General features: G+C 49.3%; 1 pseudogene; it reads right to left on the bottom strand.

Moving 5' to 3' along the window:
- Positions 1-657: 657 nt before the first annotated feature.
- The window catches only part of LOC117443319 (NACHT, LRR and PYD domains-containing protein 1-like), a 28,555-nt pseudogene continuing 11,041 nt past the window's right edge, over positions 658-18,171 (bottom strand).

Here is an 18,171-nt window from a genome sequence, read left to right as displayed (position 1 = left end):
GTGTCCCCTCTTCTTCATGTCTCTTCTACATCAACATGTGTCCCCTCTTCCTCATGTCTCTTCTACATCAACATGTGTCCCCTCTTCTTCATGTCTCTTCTACATCAACATGTGTCCCCTCTTCTTCATGTCTCCTCTACATCAACATGTGTCCCCTCTTCTTCATGTCTCTTCCACATCAACATGTGTCCCCTCTTCTCCATGTCTCTTCTACATCAACATGTGTCCCCTCTTCCTCATGTCTCTTCTACATCAACATGTGTCCCCTCTTCTCCATGTCTCTTCTACATCAACATGTGTCCCCTCTTCCTCATGTCTCTTCTACATCAACATGTGTCCCCTCTTCTTCATGTCTCTTCTACATCAACATGTGTCCCCTCTTCCTCATGTCTCTTCTACATCAACATGTGTCCCCTCTTCTTCATGTCTCTTCTACATCAACATGTGTCCCCTCTTCCTCATGTCTCTTCTACATCAACATGTGTCCCCTCTTCTTCATGTCTCTTCTACATCAACATGTGTCCCCTCTTCCTCGTGTCTCTTCTACATCAACATGTGTCCCCTCTTCCTCATGTTCAGCAGTTCATGATTATTTCATTTATAAAGAACTCAGATGTTCAGATGATGAGACTAATTGTGTTATCATGTTATCTCTCTTCAGCAGGGAGCTCGGGGCCACGACTTCTCTGTGGAAACAGCTGTGGTTTCAAACCAGTAGTCTGATGGTGAGCACATTACCTCCTCCTCAGGGACGTTGTTGTGCAGCAGAAGGACATCCAGTATTTGCTCCTCTCGGCCCGGGGGTCGCAGGAACACCAGAACTTGGCCATTTATCCGCCACTTTAGAAGCCTTTTCAATGTATCGATGATGAGGCCAAAGAGAGAGAGGTGAGGCACCTTCACCACCACGTGGGTGGCTGTGACCTCCAGCGGCTCCAAGACGCTCAGGCCTTCATCAGTGACGTGGCCGACAGACAGCAGGCCGTCCAGCAGCAGCGCTGTGGAGCAGAGAGCAGGTCATCTGTTGCTTTGCTGCTGAAACAGCTTCATCGTCTCCAATGTCCCACCACTTGAGCTCAGAGCTAATGTTCTCTTTGGAGCCTCACTGGGATGTACCAGTTGATATCCTCCACCTTGTATTCTAATGTTTCATTATTGATCTGCCCCCTGTGATCTTTCTGGATGCATTTACTGTTATGTTTGCAATCTGCAGCCAGAGCGGCTTGACTGAGTCCGGTCTCATGTCTGAGTGATTCTCTCGATGTGTGAAGAGTCTTCTAAAGCTTTCAGGGCGTAGAAAGTGGAACTTATAAATGTTGTTGTCTGTTGTTTTGTTTTGTTCATGGTTCAGCCAGACTGACAGTGTGAAGAGCAGAAGGAGCAACAGATGGAAATCAAAGTAAGACGCATTCAAACTGCTTAGCATCACAACAGTGACAGAGAGTTAGCACTGTTAGCAGCAGAGCATGCTGTGGACTGACCAATCACAGTTTACATCTCTTTAGTATTACAGAGAGGAGACTGCAGAGGGCTCAAAGACAACCCAGCCCAGTATTTAGAGCTGCATTGCATCGTCTCTTCAGTAATGATCAATGATGTCATGCAACACATCGACTGAATGCACGTTTTATAATTTAATTGTTCTTTTTTTGGGGACAAAACTATTTGACTGTAAAGAACAGATTTGGTGTTTGAATGATCTTATCTGTATGAAACTAGTTTAATAAAGCTGCTTCATAACCTTTGAACAGTAGTGGATAGAATAAGGTGCTCCTCATTATCTAAGTGTATTTGTTAACACTATGTCTTTACCGTCCTCTGTCTCGCTGTGTGGCAGGTGGAGCTGGACGACGGCAGCTTCAACAGAACTCTCCACGTTGAACAGCGGCCCTGCTGCCTGCTTGCCAGCTGATTGGAGGAGACTCTCCCCCCAAGGGACCGCCTTGTACAGAAGCTCCGCCTCCTGAGCCATGACGAACACCAGGCCAGTCGAAGCACACTGGAACTCACCTGGACCAGGACACCTGAACCTGTAGACACGCAGGGGACAGGTTACTACAACAAGCCTCACTGGCCTGTGTTCTGACTGACAGGTGTTCATCCAGCTGGAGTCTGACCTGCAGGAGGGTTTGTTGAAAGATCTGAAACACCTGATGATTACAGGAACTGAAGATGTGTCCACATGCATCAGGAAGTGTGTGTACACACACCTTCATTAAATTAACACAATGTCTAGTCCAGCGAGGATCTAGACTGGTACAAGAAAACAATCCTACACACAGAGGCATTATTTGATGTACGTCTGTTGGAAAGAGATTGGATGCAATTCCTCAAGGTGAAAGACATGACATCAAACACAATTAATATATATTTGTAATGTGTTTAAAATAATGTTTGGTCATGTAACATGTTATAGGATTACCTGTATGAAGACTCAGTTGTGAGTTCAGGTGAGAAGGATTCAGGAGCCTGGAACAAACAAAGTTATTATTTTAATAGAAATCAAGTTAAGTTCTAGCTTCATGAAACTAAACCAGAACATATTCAGACCAATTCGAAAAATGCAAATGAGTCTGGATCATCTGAGTTCATTGTCAATTTCAATGTCATGTCACAGCAGTACCAGCCAATCACAGCACAGCAGTACCAGCCAATCACAGCACAGCAGTACCAGCCAATCACAGCACAGCTGTACCAGCCAATCACAGCACAGTAGTACCAGCCAATCACAGCACAGTAGTACCAGCCAATCACAGCACAGTAGTACCAGCCAATCACAGCACAGTAGTACCACACACACACACACACACACACACACACACACACACACACACACACACACACACACACACACACACACACACACACACACACACACACACACACACACACACACACACACACACACACACACACACACACACACACACACACACACCTCTTGTGGAACGCTGCCAGCAGTCTGGGGTCCAGGATGTTCTCCTCTGGCTCCCAGCTGTTGTGCCTGATACAAATAATAAGACACCAATTACATTAAGAAAATACCTGTAAACTCTTATCACTAAGTAGTACCAGCCAATCACAGCACAGTATTACCAGCAAATCACAGCACAGTATTACCAGCAAATCACAGCACAGTATTACCAGCCAATCACAGCACAGTAGTACCAGCCAATCACAGCACAGTAGTACCAGCCAATCACAGCACAGTAGTACCAGCCAATCACAGCACAGTAGTACCAGCCAATCACAGCACAGTAGTACCAGCCAATCGGGATAGCATCCATTGCAATGAAATTAATTCTAATTGCAATGAATTAGAATGTTTGTCACCACAAATGTCATTTATTTTAATAGCTATGTATCGGCCTCTTTCTTCAAACAATCTTTATTAAGAGAATGTAACTTTAACAAAGAAGTTATTATAATGGCCGATTTTAACATCAACTGGGAGGATACATCTGCTAGAAGAATCTTAAACAGACAACCGATAACTTTGACCTTGTGCAACTGATCAATGGACCTACAAGAATCACTAATTCCACCAGGACACAAATTGATCTAATCTTTTGTAACAAACCAGAGAGAATAAATATTTTAATATGTTAACTGGTCTCTCTGACCACGATATGATTTTAGTCGCCAGGAACCGAACAAAGAGGCGATGTAGCCCTTCATTCAGGAAAAATGATTCTTATGGAATTCCCAAAAACAAATATGAGACCTTTATAAATGCTGTTCAACACATACATGGGATGATCTTTTGCTGGGAATTGTTAGAAATTAAAATCAATGTTTTGAGAGCATAGTGCACCTTAAACACACAGTCAGTTTAATTGCTGTTTTATACTGAAAAACCAGAAGTTCTTGTGCACAACCAGTTGTTAAGCTTTTATTCTGAAAATCCTTCGTCTCCGGTTAGCATGAGGCTAATATACCATTTACTATAGAGGTGAATTTAGCAGCGATATGATATGATGTTGCACAGCGAAACCTACTGATTTCAACACTACAACTATAGACGTCGAGATATTATTATTGTTGGATAAGGTACGGTTTATTTGAGTACGTTATTGTTTACAGATGTGGTTCTATTTCGTCCCTACTGACCGCCAGAGGCGGTGCTTTAGCACTGGATATGTCCATCGCGCGCATGCGCAGCTCGAGTACCAATAACAACAAAGTCACCTGTGACCCACGTGACACCGGCTATATCAGCCGGTATTGTCAGAGGATCTGTTCCTTTTCATCTTCTCGCTGCGCGAGGGTACCGTGGCTACGTTTTCGTAGCCTACAACGTTCAGGCTTGAACGTTTGATCGGAGGGATTTCTCTGCAAACAGCTGGCCGCGTGAAGCTTCGCGACTGACAGTCGGAGCTACGGGTCGTTAGACGCGTCCTCCAGGAGCTGCGCCGGCTGTGCAGAGCCTCGACAGACAGGTTGGTGTCAGCTTGGTGCTGGTGATGGCTGTGTCCCCGCACCCGCTCCCAGCCAAGTTGTCCTGATTACCGTCTTATTGTTTGTGGCTTAGACTTTCTGGTGACGACAGTGTTCCCGCTTCCTCTCCCATAAAGTTGCCCTTATGCTCTTTTGAAAGTTCTGCTTGTGGCGTTGTGCCCGAGCTATCATTAGCATTTGAGTCCCAGCTTTGGCTGCGTCCCTCATTCGATTTAGTATGGAAAGCCAAGAGTGTCATACTTTAAACCCGTTTTTCATTTAGATGCAGAAAGTAAGGTAAGTACTTTCTATTTCTTAGAAGCTATTATCTGGTCTTAACATTTGTGTTCTGACTTGGTCGCTTGATTGTTAGCAGCAGCCGCTTGGCTAACACCTTGCTGTTGAGCTTAACTATTAACTCAGGGCAGTGCTCCCGCTCCCTGTAGCATAGGGTTTGATTGCAGTAGCGCTAGATCGTTGTATTACTGCTCCTAGTACTAGACTCCTAGCACTAGGATGATATGCAGAGAACATCTTCACGGCGGGTGCTGTGTGCTCGGCATGTGCGGTTACTACTGTAACCAGACACGGTTCTATGCGGGCTGTTCTCTTTCTTAGAAGCTAATTATCTGGTCTTAACATTGTGTTCTGACGTGGTTGCTTGATTGTTAGCAGCAGCCGCTTGGCTAACACCTTGCATGTACGGTTAAGCTTCATTATTTAACTCAGCCGGTGAGGGCAGTGCTCTCGCTGCTGCTCCCGGTAAACGCATGGTGTGGTTGCAGTAGCGCTATATCGTGGTATTTACTGCTCCTAGTACTAGACTCCTAGCACTAGGACGATATGCAGAGAACAATCTTCACTGTGTGCCGTGTGCTCTGCATTTATGGCCATTAAGGAGGATTTCATCCTCCCAATATTATATTGTCGAGTGGGCAGCCGTTGGCTGACACTTTTAGGCACCGGCCACAGTTACTACTGTAACTACGGTTCCAAGCTGTGTAAGTACTGGCCATAGTTAATACTGTAACTACGGGGTTAAGCCGTAAGTACTGGCCATAGTTATTACTGTAACTACGGTTCCAAGCCGTGCACGTACTGGTTATAGGCAATACCGTAACTACGGCTCTATGCCGTGTAATGGCCATAGTTACTACTGTAACTACGGTTCTAAACCATGTAAGTACTGGCCATAGTTACTACTGTAACTACGGTTCCAAGCCGTGCAAGTACTGACCAGAGTTACGACTCTAACGACGGTGCTAAGCCGTGTAAGTACTGGCCATAGTTACTACTGTAACTACGGTTAGATGCCGTGTGAGCCCTGGCCATGGTTACTGCTGTAACTACGGCTCTGTGATATTCTATTCTTTAGAAGCTAGTTATCTGGTCTTAAACATGTGTGTTATTTGACTTGATCTCGCTTGATCGTTAGCAGCAGCCGCTCGGCTAACGTCTTGCGTATACTGTTAGCTTCTTTATTTTACCCAGCTAGGTGAAGGCTGTGCTCTCGCTCCCGCTCCCTCTACCGGTAATGCGGATGTAGCTACATCCCTTTTTCTGTTCGGCGAGTAGTAGCACCGCTCTACTCTTCCCGTTCAGCAGGTAGCCGGTGAAGGCTGTGTTCCCGCACCCGGTTACACTGCATCTGGCGTTCGACTCTAACTTAACCAGTGAAGGCAGTTCTCGCCCCCACTCCTGGTAGACGCCAAACGGCCTCGTTTTTCCGTTCAGCAGGTAGCTGGTGAAGGCTGTGTTCCCGCACCCGCTCCCGGTTACACTGCATCTGGCATTCGTCTCTAACTCGACCAGTGAAGGCAGTGTTCTCTCCCCCGCTCCTGGTAGACGCTAAACTGCCTTGTTTATTCTGTTAAGCAGGTAGCTGGTGAAGGCTGCGTTCCCGCACCCGCTCCCGGTTACGCTGCATCTGGCATTCGTCTTAATTTAACCAGTGAAGGCAGTGTTCTCGCCCCCGCTCCTGGTAGATGCTAAACTGCCTGGTTCCGTTAAGCAGGTAGCTGGTGAAGGCTGTGTTCCCGCACCCGCTCCCGGTTACGCTGCATCTGGCACTCGCCTCTAGCTCAGCCAGTGAAGGCAGTGTTTTCGCCCCCGCTCTTGGTAAACTGCCTTATTTACTAATCCAGCTAGGTGAAGGCAGTGATCCCGCTCCCGCTCCCTCTGCCGTAACGTGGGTGTAATTACATCCCTCTTTCTGTTCGGCGAGTAGCAGCAACGCTCTACTCTTTCCATTAAGCAGGTAGCTGGTGAAGGCTGTGTTCCCGCACCCGCTCCCGGCTACGCTGCATCTGGCTACCTACAGAATGGTTCATTCATGTAGCGCCTGTAGGGTTTCTCTTGAGCCCAAGGACGGCCACGACCGCTGCCCCTCCTGCCTCGGCCGCTTCTGGCGGTCAGTGGGGACGAAATTCGAGCATCTGAGGGAGGTTCTCACGGTAAACGCCTGCATGAGCTGTAGCTGCATGCCTCGGGTGCTCAGAGTGGCTCGAATCACTGAGGTGGAACGTCTGGCAGCAGCCAACAGACACCTCTCCTTGTCACGTACTCCTCCAGATCAATTCGGCCGTTCAGTGGCTAGCTGCCGATAGGGGCATGATGAAGTCGCCTCTTGGCCCTTCAGCCTGGGCCCGGTGTAGGGGCTGCTAACCCCCCCCCTCCTTCGGTTGGCACCCCTCCTTCGGTTGGCGCCCCTCCTTCGGCTGACGCACCTCCTCCGGTTGACGGAGAGTCCTCCGTCGCGTACCAGTCGAGCCAGGGGAGCTGTTTAGATCAGCTGCCCTCGGAGGCACTGGAGTGTGCCGCCCAAGCTAGGCAGACCAGGCAGCAGCACTCGGGTCCTCGCAGACCTGTGCCCACTCCCAGCAGGCCCAGGGGCTGCTCTAGCAGCCGCACTCAGCCTCTGGATTACAGGGGTGGTCTGCAGAGGTCTTAGCGGCCCACTCAACCGCCTCCCAATGACTTTCGTGCCCCATGTCGCCCGCCTTCCAGGCGGCCTCGTGCCCCAGAGCCTGACCGGAACCCCCCAAGAGGCTCCAGGGTCCGGGGGGCTGGGCTCTGAAATCCCGGGGGTGGTCGGCGGCTTCTTTCCCAGCAGCAGCTCAGTTTCTGGGCAGTCTGTACTTCCGTCCCTTGGGTGGTTTTCACCTTAACCCAGGGGTACGGACCGCAGCTCCGGCCCCTAGCCTTCGGCTGGGTCTAATTGACAGTCGTCAGCGATCCGGCAGGGGCCCTACCTCTGGGCCAAGAGTTGTCCGTCCTTTTGTCCAAGGACGCAATCAACCCAGTAAGACCCTCTACTTAGCCAGGGGGTTCTACTCGGCATACTTTCTCGTGAGCAAGAAAGTCGGCGGATTTCGCCCGATCTTGGACCTCAGAGGAATCAACAGATTCCTGAAGGTGCTGCCATTCTATATGCTGACTACTGCATACGCACAGGTGGAGTGGTTCCCAACCGAGGGATGCCTACTTCCACGTGGGCCGGGCAAGAGGGTGCCGTATATTCAGTTCCTCCGGCCCTTGGGCAGACTGGCAGCTGCCTCGGCCGCTGGGCCCTTAGGCCCGCTGTCGTTGTGCCCCATGCAGATGTGGCTGAACAGCCTTCACTTGGACGCCAAGTGGCACAGGCACAGTGAAGTCAGGGTGTCGCAGCATTGCTCCACTCTCCATCACGCTGGAGGGGCGGGGCCTATCTCTGGTAGGCGTGCCCATGGGCACCATCCCATCCCGCCAGGAGACCATCACCATAGGTGCATGTCTCTCAGGGTGGGTGCAGTGCGGCAGGGCAGGACCGTTCAGGGTCAGTGGTCTGCCCAGCAGAGTGCGCGCCGGGTCAACGTGCTAGAGCTTCGGGCCGTGCAGCTTGCACTCACGCACTTTCTACCCCAACTGGGGGGCAAGAATGTGCGTGTTCCTTGGGGACAGCATGTACATTGTTGCTTAGACAACAGTCCCTTCTAGATAGTGGACGTTCTCACTCCACTCTGAATTATGTGGCTGCGATTCTGCCCGACATGTTCGGGTCGACGGCGCCACGGCGGGGTGCCACAGGTCGGTGTCCCTCTTTATGAGAGGGGCTTTACGGCAGCGTCCCCCTTGCACCCCGAGGGCTCCGGCTTGGGACCTGCCCTTGCTGCCGGATGCCCTATCATCTCCTCCCTTCGAGCCCCTGGCCCAGGTGGGGCTTAGGTGGCTGCCCACGAAGGCAGCATTTCTGCTTGCCATAGCCTCAGGGAAGTGAGTCGGGGAGTTGCATGTCCTCTCCATAAACAATACATGCCCGAGGTGAGACTCTCAGGCGTTGCCCTTTGGGCAAATGTGGCATTCCCGCCCGGGTCCTTCCACAAACTCACTTCAATCAGCCTGCCCAGCTGGCACGCTTTGACATTCAGGAGTACGGCACATCGAACTTGCTGTGCCCGGGGGGTGCCCAAAGGGCGTATATCAAGGCTACTGCCTGTATACGGCAGGAGGAGCAACTCTTGAGTTTGCCCTGGCGGCACTAAAGGAGGTTAGGCCCTCTAACCAGTGGCTTCCCCACTGGGTTGTCGATACCATCTCACAGGCTTACAGGGCCAGTGGCCGCCCCCTGCCATCAGGCTGAGATGCCACTCTACAAGGAGCATCTCAACATATTGGGCTGCCCTGAGAGGGGTGCCCCTGGAGACCATCTGCGCCGCGGCGTCGTGGGCGTCTTCTGGCACATTCTCCAGTTGTCATCAGGTCAATGTCGCCACTCCCCATTCTTTGGGCGTGGTCCTTTTGCCGAGCTCCGCTGCTTCCAGTGGTGAGCAAGGGCTTGGATTCTTCATGACATTGTTGGTATAGGTCATCCAGTGCTAAAGCACCGCCTCTGGCGGTCAGTAGGGACGAAATAGAACGATAGTTACGGCTGTAACTACGGTTCTATGAGTCCCGGATGACCGCCAGAGTTCCCTGTCACTCAGAATTCTTGTGTGCTCGCGAGAAGATTCGGGGGAACAGATCCTCTGACAATACCGGCTGATATAGCCGGTGTCACGTGGGTCACAGGTGACTTTGTTGTTATTGGTACTCGAGCTGCGCATGCGCGCGATGGACATATCCAGTGCTAAAGCACCGCCTCTGGCGGTCATCCGGGACTCATAGAACCGTAGTTACAGCCGTAACTATCGTTAGCATGAGACAACATTCAGAACGACTGGAAACCAAACTGCCGTGAAGTATTTCCTGTATTTTTAGGAGTATTGATTACAGCGTTTAGAATGTGTTAAATGAAAAGTCATGAAAGAGTTAAGGAAGAGAAAAGGCGTGTTTAGATATATATTGAATGTACAATGTCTTTATCCTCTGATATGCGTAACAACGGATATAGAAATGTGGTGAGTCGGCCTGCAGGGAGGAGCCAGCAGAGGATATATAAACAGCACAACCTGAGGGGACGGCCTCTTTCTTCACGACCAGAGCCAGAAATCACAGCTGTATTTCTGTTCGGACTAAATTCTGTTTGCGACATTACCACGCTTTTTATTAATTAAAGTACCAATTTGAACCTTCTCAGAGACTCCATTTAGTCTCCTTTTTAAACTTCTTACCTGGACGTGAGAATAACGAACACAGCATAACAGAATAGACCACGAAGAAGACAGTCAAATGTTCTTCAATTGCAAATTCAAGCAGAAAAATAAGAAAAACACTGTCCCTTGGATAAATGAGAATATTTTAAAACTAATGAATGAACGTGATCTAGTTCTAAAACAAATCCATCAGGCCATGACAGGCATCACAAAGTCATTAAGAAGTTACGGAAAGGCTAAGGCAGACTTCTTCTTGACTACAATAGACAAGGCAGGGTTCATTCTAAAATGATCTGGAAACAGTCATAACTATTCACTGGAAATAAATATAGGGAAAGAAAACAGCTTGAACTTAAAGACAATGGAAAGCTTATTAACAATCCAGCTGACGTAGCTGAAGTTTTAAACCACTACTTCATTGATTATGTTGCAACCATTGCACAGTGTTTCTCACCTGACTGCACACACTTGTTATGTTAATACAATTGAGCCGGCTTTCAGCATAGGAAATATCACTGAATCTGAAGTTACAAAAGTGATAGGATCTCTTAAAGCAGGGGCGTCAAACTCAATTTCATCGCGGGCCACATTAGCATTATGGTTGCACTCAAAGGGCCGGTTGTAACTTTATAAATATACATATATAAATATATAAAATAATGTATTATTTATTGCCTCTGAATTGGATTATTATCGGGGTAATAACTAACGACGTCTGAAAGCAGAAGTCCAGGGCAAATAATTGCAAGTCTCTTCGGTGTGCATGTCACAAAACGAGATGCATTGTGGGACATGTAGTTTATGGGCAACCAGCTTCTGTAAATCTGCGTGTAACCGTATAATAAACGTATTATATTCTTTGCACGCTCTTGCGGGCCACATAAAATGAAGTCGCGGGCCGGATTTGGCCCCCGGGCCTTGAGTTTGACACCCCTGTCTTAAAGCATGTAGAACAAAGGATATATTTGGCATGGACATGGTTATGCTAAAAGATCTCAGCACAACACTTTCTTATCCTATTGCCAACATGATTAACCTCTCCTTCAGTCAGGGAATGTTTGGAAGCTAGCTATAGTTATCCAAATCTTTAAAAGTGGAGACCCCATGTCTTCCTGTTACTACAGTCCAATTAGTATCCTTCCTACAGCATCAAAGGTTGCTGAGAAACTTGTGTCTGAGCAAATCATTGACCATTTAAACACGTTTTCTCTGCATCCAGTGCAGTTTGGCTTTAGGGCCAAATAGTCAACAGAGGCCGCCAACTGTTTTTTCACAGAACAAATCAAATCAAAAACACTTAAATGGATAGCATCTTATTTGTTTAACCGATCTCAGTATGTGAGAGTTCAGAATTAGGAATCTGTTGACCTTCGTCTTTCGACAGGGGTCCCACAAGGTTCAATCCTGGGACCATTACTATTTTTGCAATATATCAATGATTTACCATCTGTATGTCCTGACACAAACATCCAAATGTATGCAGATGACACTGTAATATACAGTTGCAAGAAAAGTATATGAACCCTTTGGAATTACCTGGATTTCTGCATAAGTTGGTCATAAAATGTGTTCTGATCTTCATCTAAGTCACAACAATAGACACACACAGTCTGCTTAAACTAAAACCACACAAACAATTATATGTTTTCATGTTTTTATTGAACACACCATGTAAACATTCACAGTGCAGGGTGGAAAAAGTATGTGAACCCTTGGATTGAATAACTGGTTGACCCTCCTTTGGCAGCAATAACCTCAACCAAACGTTTCCTATAGTTGCATATCAGACCTGCACAACGGCCAGGAGGAATGTTGGACCATTCCTCTTTACAAAACTGTTTCAGTTAAGCAATATTCTTGGGATGTCTGGTGTGAATCGCTCTCTTGAGGTCATGCCACAGCATCTCAATTGGGTTGAGGACTCTGACTGGGCCTCTCCAGAAGGCGTATTTCCTTCTGTTGAAGCCATTCTGTTGTTGATTTACTTCTGTGCTTTGGGTGGTTGTCCTGTTGCATCACCCATCTTCTGTTGAGCTTCAATTGGTAGACAGGTGGCCTTAAGTTCTCCAGCTGAATGTCTTGATAAACTTGAGAATTCATTTTTCCGTCGATGATGGCAATCTGTCCAGGCCCCGAGGCAGCAGAGCAGCCCCACACCATGACGCTCCCTCCACCGTACTTCACAGTTGGGATGAGGTTTTGATGTTTGGTGTGCTGTGCCTTTTTTTCTCCACACATAGCGTTGTGTGTTCCTTCCAAACAACTCAACTTTGGTTTCATCTGTCCACAGAATATGTTGCCAGTAGTGCTGTGGAACATCCAGGTGCTCTTTTGCAAACGTGCAAATGTTTTTTCTGGACAGCAGTGGCTTCCTCCGACCAACTTATGCAGAAATCCAGGTAATTCCAAAGGGTTCACGTGCATCTTCTTCACCAAAACAAAGTCCTCTTGTGTTGAGCCAGATATGTTTGTATCAGGGGAGAGGCTACAGGTGGTGTCACAATCCAATACCTCGGAGTCATGATTGATTCAACACTTAAATTCAAGGCTCAGGTTCAAAAATTATGTAATAGGGTCAAATTCAGTCTGTCGAATTGTAGGTTCACCAGAGATTACATGTCAATTGAGGCATCTCTGAAGTACACACACTCTATGGTTCTCTCACACATCACCCACAATTAAACATGCAAATGCTTGTCTTTTGCCAGAGAGCAATTAGCAGTGCAAAGAGACAATGCAGAGACGAAGTGGAGTCTGACTTCAAAGGCTGTAACACCCGGAACATGTGGGCGGGACTAAGAACAATGACAGACTACAAAGGAGCAGCAGGGGGTGCTGCGGGAGTGTCTGCGTGCGCATCGCTCCCAGATGAGCTGAACAGCTTTTGTGCTCGATTCGAGAGCAGCCAGGCTGTGGAGGCACAGAGGGACCGGGAGCCCCGCCCTTAACCCACACGAGGCTCCTGGACCTGATGGCGTCCCTGGCCGTGTTCTCAGGGTGTGTGCAGTTCAGCTGGCAGAGGGGTTCACAGACATCTTCAACAGGTCCCTGCTGCAGTCTGTAGTCCCCACGTGCTTCAAACGCTCCACCAGCGTTCCTGTCCCCAAAAAGACAAACATCACCAGCCTCAACGACTACCGCCCAGAAGCACTCCATCATAATGAAGTGCTTTGAGCGGTTAGTCAACACCTTCATCACCTCCTCCCTCCCTGACTCTCTGGACCCCCTGCAGTTTGCCTACAGAGCAAACAGGTCCACAGACGACGCCATAGCCCCCCCTCCACACTGCCCTCTCACACCTGGACCAGAGGAACACATGTGAGCATGCTGTTCATGGACTACTGTTCAGCCTTCAACACCATTGTGCCCTCCAAGCTGGCCATCAAGCTCAGAGACCTCGGGCTCAACAGCGCCCCCTGTGTCTGGATCCTGAACTTCCTGACGGGCAGACCCCAGGCAGTGCGGGAGGGAAAGATCACATCCTCCACCCTGATCTTCAACACCGGAGCTCCTCAAGGCTGCGTGCTCAGCCCTCTCCTCTTCTCCCTGTTCACTCACAACTGCGTGGCCATAGCTCCAACACCATCGTGACGTTTCCCTCCCTGATGACCGAACTTCTCACCTTATCTCTAAGGGAGACACCAGCCACCCGGCGGAGGAAACCCATCTCGGCCGCTTGTATCCGCGATCTCGTTCTTTCGGTCATGACCCATCCTTCATGACCGTAGGTGAGGGTAGGAACGAAAATGGCCCGGTAGACAGAGAGCTTTGCCTTCTGGCTCAGCTCCCTTTTCGTCACAACGGTGCGGTAAAGCGACTGCAGTAAAGCAACTGCAGTAAAGCAACTGCAGTAAAGCGACTGCAATACCGCTCCCGCTGCTCCGATTCTCCGGCCCATCTCACGCTCCATTGTTCCCTCACTCGAGAACAAGACCCCGAGATACTTGAACTCCTTCACTTGGGGTAAGGACTCATTCCCTACTTGGAGTGGACAGTCCATCGGTTTCCTGCTGAGAACCATGGCCTCAGATTTGGAGGTGCTGAAGGTCGCAGACCGATGAAGCCATTAGAACCACATCATCTGCAAAAAGCAGTGGTGCAATCCTTAGTCCACCGAACTGCAGACCCCCTCCCCCACGACTACGCCTCGAAATCCGATCCATGTATATTACAAACAGGATTGGTGACAAAGCGCAGCCCTGGCGGAGGCCAACCCTCACCGGAAATGGGTCCGACTTACTGCCGAGGACCCGGACACAGCTCTCGCTTTGGGAGGACAGAGATTGGATGGCCCTGAGTAGAGACCCCCTCACCCCATACTCCCGCAGCACCTCCCACAGTAACTCCCTGGGAACCCGGTCATACGCCTTCTCCAAGTCTACAAAACACATGTAGACCGGATAAGCGTACTCCCAAGCCCCCTCCAGGATCCTTGCGAGAGTAAAAAGCTGATCCGTCGTTCCACGACCAGGACGGAATCCGCATTGTTCCTCCTCAATCTGAGGTTCGACAATCGGCCTGACCCTCCTTTCAAGTACCTTGGAGTAAACTTTCCCGGGGAGGCTGAGTAGTGTGATGCCTCTGTAATTGGCACACACCCTCTGATCCCCCTTTTTGAAAAGGGGGACCACCACCCCGGTCTGCCACTCCTTCGGTACCGTTTCCGACTTCCCCGCAATGTTGACGAGACGTGTCAACCATGACAGTCCCTCAACACCCAGAGCCTTCATAATTTCTGGGCGGATCTCATCCACCCCCGGGGCTTTGCCACTGTGGAGTTGTTTGACGACCTCAGTGACCTCCCCCCGGGAGATTGGTGTTGATCCCCCGTCATACTCCAGCTCTGCCTCTAACATAGAGGGCGGAGTTGTCGGGTTCAGGAGTTCCTCAAAGTGTTCCTTCCAACGCCCCAACACTCCATCAGTTGAGGTCAACAGCGTCCCATCCTTACTGTACACAGCTTGGATGGTCCCCTGCTTCCCCCTCCTGAGGTGTCGGACAGTTTTCCAGAACAACTTTGGTGCCGCCCGAAAGTCCTTCTCCATGTCTTCTCCGAACTTCTCCCACACCCGCTGCTTTGCCTCGGCCACGGATGAGGCTGCTGCCCTTCGGGCCTGTCGGTACCTTGCAACTGCCTCGGGAGTCCCCCGGGATAACAAATCCCTGAAGGCCTCCTTCTTCAGTCGGACGGCTTCCCTGACCACCGGTGTCCACCAGGAGGTTCGAGGGTTACCACCCCTTGAGGCACCTAGGACCTTGAGACCACAGCTCCCCGCCGCGGCTTCGGCAATAGAGGCTTTGCACACCGCCCACTCTGGTTCAATGTCCCCAACCTCCACAGGGATGCCCGAAAAGCTCCGCCGGAGGTGTGAGTTGAAGGCCTCCTGAACTTGGGCCTCCTCCAGACGTTCCCAGTTCACCCGAACTACACGTTTGGGCTTACCAGGTCTATCCAGAGGCTTCCCCCGCCACTCGACCCAACTCACCACCAGATGGTGATCAGTTCTCCGCCCCTCTCTTTACCCGAGTGTCCAAAACATACGGCCTCAGGTCCGATGATACGATAACGAAATCGATCATGGACCTTCTGCCTAGGGTGCTCTGGTACCACGTACACTTATGAGCATCCTTATGTTCGAACATGGTGTTTGTTATGGCCAATCCATGACTAGCACAGAAGTCCAGTAACAAACCACCACTCCGGTTCAGATCAGGGGGCCGTTCCTCCCAATCACGCCCCTCCAAGTGTCTCCATCATTGCCCACATGTGCGTTGAAGTCTCCCAGCAAAACTAAGGAGTCCCCTTCAGGAGCCCCATACAGGACTCTTTCCAGGGTCTCCAAGAAGGCTGAATACTCTGAACTGCTGTTGGGTGCATAAGCACACACAACAGTCAGAGTTTCCCCCCCATAACCCGCAGGCGTAGGGAGGCGACCCTCTCGTCCACTGGGGTAAACTCCAACAACGAAGCACCTAACCGGGGACTTGTGAGTATCCCCACACCCGCCCGGCGCCTCAAACCTTGAGCAACTCCGGAGAAGAATAGAGTCCAACCCCTATCCAGAAGTAAGGTTCCAGAGCCGACGCTGTGCGTAGAGGTGAGCCCAACCAGATCCAACTGGTACCGCTCCACCTCCCGCACAAGCTCCGGCTCCTTCCCCCCCCAGAGAGGTGACGTTCTATGTCCCCAAAGCCAGCTTCTGCCGCCCAGGTCTGGTCCGTCGAGACCCTCCTCTTTCACTGCCACCCTTCTGGCAGCGCACCCGACCCCATCGATGTTTCCCGTAGGTGGTGGGCCCGCGGGAGGGAGAAGCGGAGGTGTTGCCCACGTTGCCTTTTCGGGCTGAGCCCGGCCGGGCTCCGTGGCAAGCCCGGCCACCAGACGCTCGCCGACGAGTCCTCCTTCTGGGCCTGGCTCCAGAAAGGGACCCCGGGCTTCCTCCGGGCCGGGTATCCTCAATCATACCAACATTCCAATTACTGTATATAGACTATTCTGCACAGTTTCTATGATATTCTGTTTCTATTATATTCTATTTTATTGTATTTACTTGTATTATTTTATCTGTTTATTGTGTTGCTCTGTTGGAGGAGCCTGTGACCTCAGATTTTCATTGTCATAACTTCACTGTAGCTGCTGCACAAATGACCATAAAACCCTTGAACCCTTGAACCCTTGAAACCTTGAACCCTTGAAACCTTGAATGACCAAGCCGACTGTTTATTTTGTTGTTGTAATGTATCGTATGTCATGATCTGCACAACTGTAATGTGACACTGTCAATTCCAACTGCTCTGTCATTCCTGTCTATTTGTGTTTGACACTCAATAAACAAAGTTCATAATAAAAAGCTTGGCGCTATTGAGTCAGTTAATTGAATATTGATGATAGCTGCTTTAGAAAGTGTCTCATCAGCTGCATGTTAGTGGTGTTCTGAAATGCCCCCACGCTCCTTGTCTCAAACACACCCACATTAAATAAACGGTAAATAAATAAATCTGAGCTCAAAGAATTGTCTTGATGCCATCAAACAATTACCAACAACTACAAGCAGTCTCAATCAATTAAAACATGTGATCGCTTTAATCACATTGATAATCTGTGATTAAACTGAACGTTAGTATTTTAGAACAGACTTATTCAGGGATAGTGATTTATATCTTCTCTCGTACCAGGGGGGTATACTGCGAAGCAGGATTTTCGCTTAGCCGGCTAAATTCAGGGAAAACTCCGGTCATCCGAAGCTGGTTCTCTTTTTAGCAGGCTAGATCTCCATGGTAATATATGCTTAGCGGCTAACCTGGTCTGGACCAGGTTAGGTTGCAGGCTAAGAGCTCAACTTAGTGAAAGCACCGCCTGCTGACCAATCAGAGCTCAGTGTGCGGAGTTTAAAGCGATCAAGTCATATTACAGGAGAAAGGAAATACAGAAAAACTGCCGTCGCAGGAAAGACGGCCGGCAGAAATCACGACTGTGTGAACGTGAACATTAATAGAATATCACCTCCATCTTCAGAGCAGTCTGACTGTTATAACATTAGCGTTAAGAAAGCTTACTTAAATATCGGCCACAACATAAGTAACCGGATCAGAGTACATTAAGTACAGTCCGCGGCATATCACTTCATAATGTATCATATATCTCCTGATCTGAGTCAGCTGAGCCGTATCTGGCCGTGCAACACTCACAGTGTCACAGACTGTATGCAGAAGTATTATTTTAAGCAACACGTTAAGTTGAGGAAACACTCGAGACAAATGTAATTGAAGTCAGATCGTGTTTTAGACGGAGCAGTGATATCATAAACCTGTTAATGGACGCATTCAAACACGTGTTCTGCTCCAGCTGTGTTCACCTTGCAGGTGCAGCTCTGTGGCTTTGATCCTGGTCAAGTGTTTAAGTCATGGATGTTTAAAGTTTAACTTCTTCATTTTTGACTAGTATTAAAGTTGACTTTTCATTCAGGAAGTATGACGCTGCGCTGTCAGTGCGCTTCTCCATGTCTGTGATTGGTCGAATGCTCCAGATACCACCCCTTTCATTTGACCGCGCACCTAGCTAGATAGGACACGGCTGGCTTGAGCGATCCACTTGATGACCCGCGTCGTAGGACCGCTTAGTGAGAGCGCGTATGTTTTGGATTAGGCCAACCGGCTAACTCAA

Source organism: Pseudochaenichthys georgianus, unplaced genomic scaffold (assembly GCF_902827115.2).
Source record: "Pseudochaenichthys georgianus unplaced genomic scaffold, fPseGeo1.2 scaffold_582_arrow_ctg1, whole genome shotgun sequence".
NCBI classification, from domain to species: Eukaryota; Metazoa; Chordata; class Actinopteri; order Perciformes; family Channichthyidae; genus Pseudochaenichthys; species Pseudochaenichthys georgianus.
Note: the sequence above shows the minus strand (reverse complement) of the source record. Positions and strands in the feature narration are given on the sequence as shown.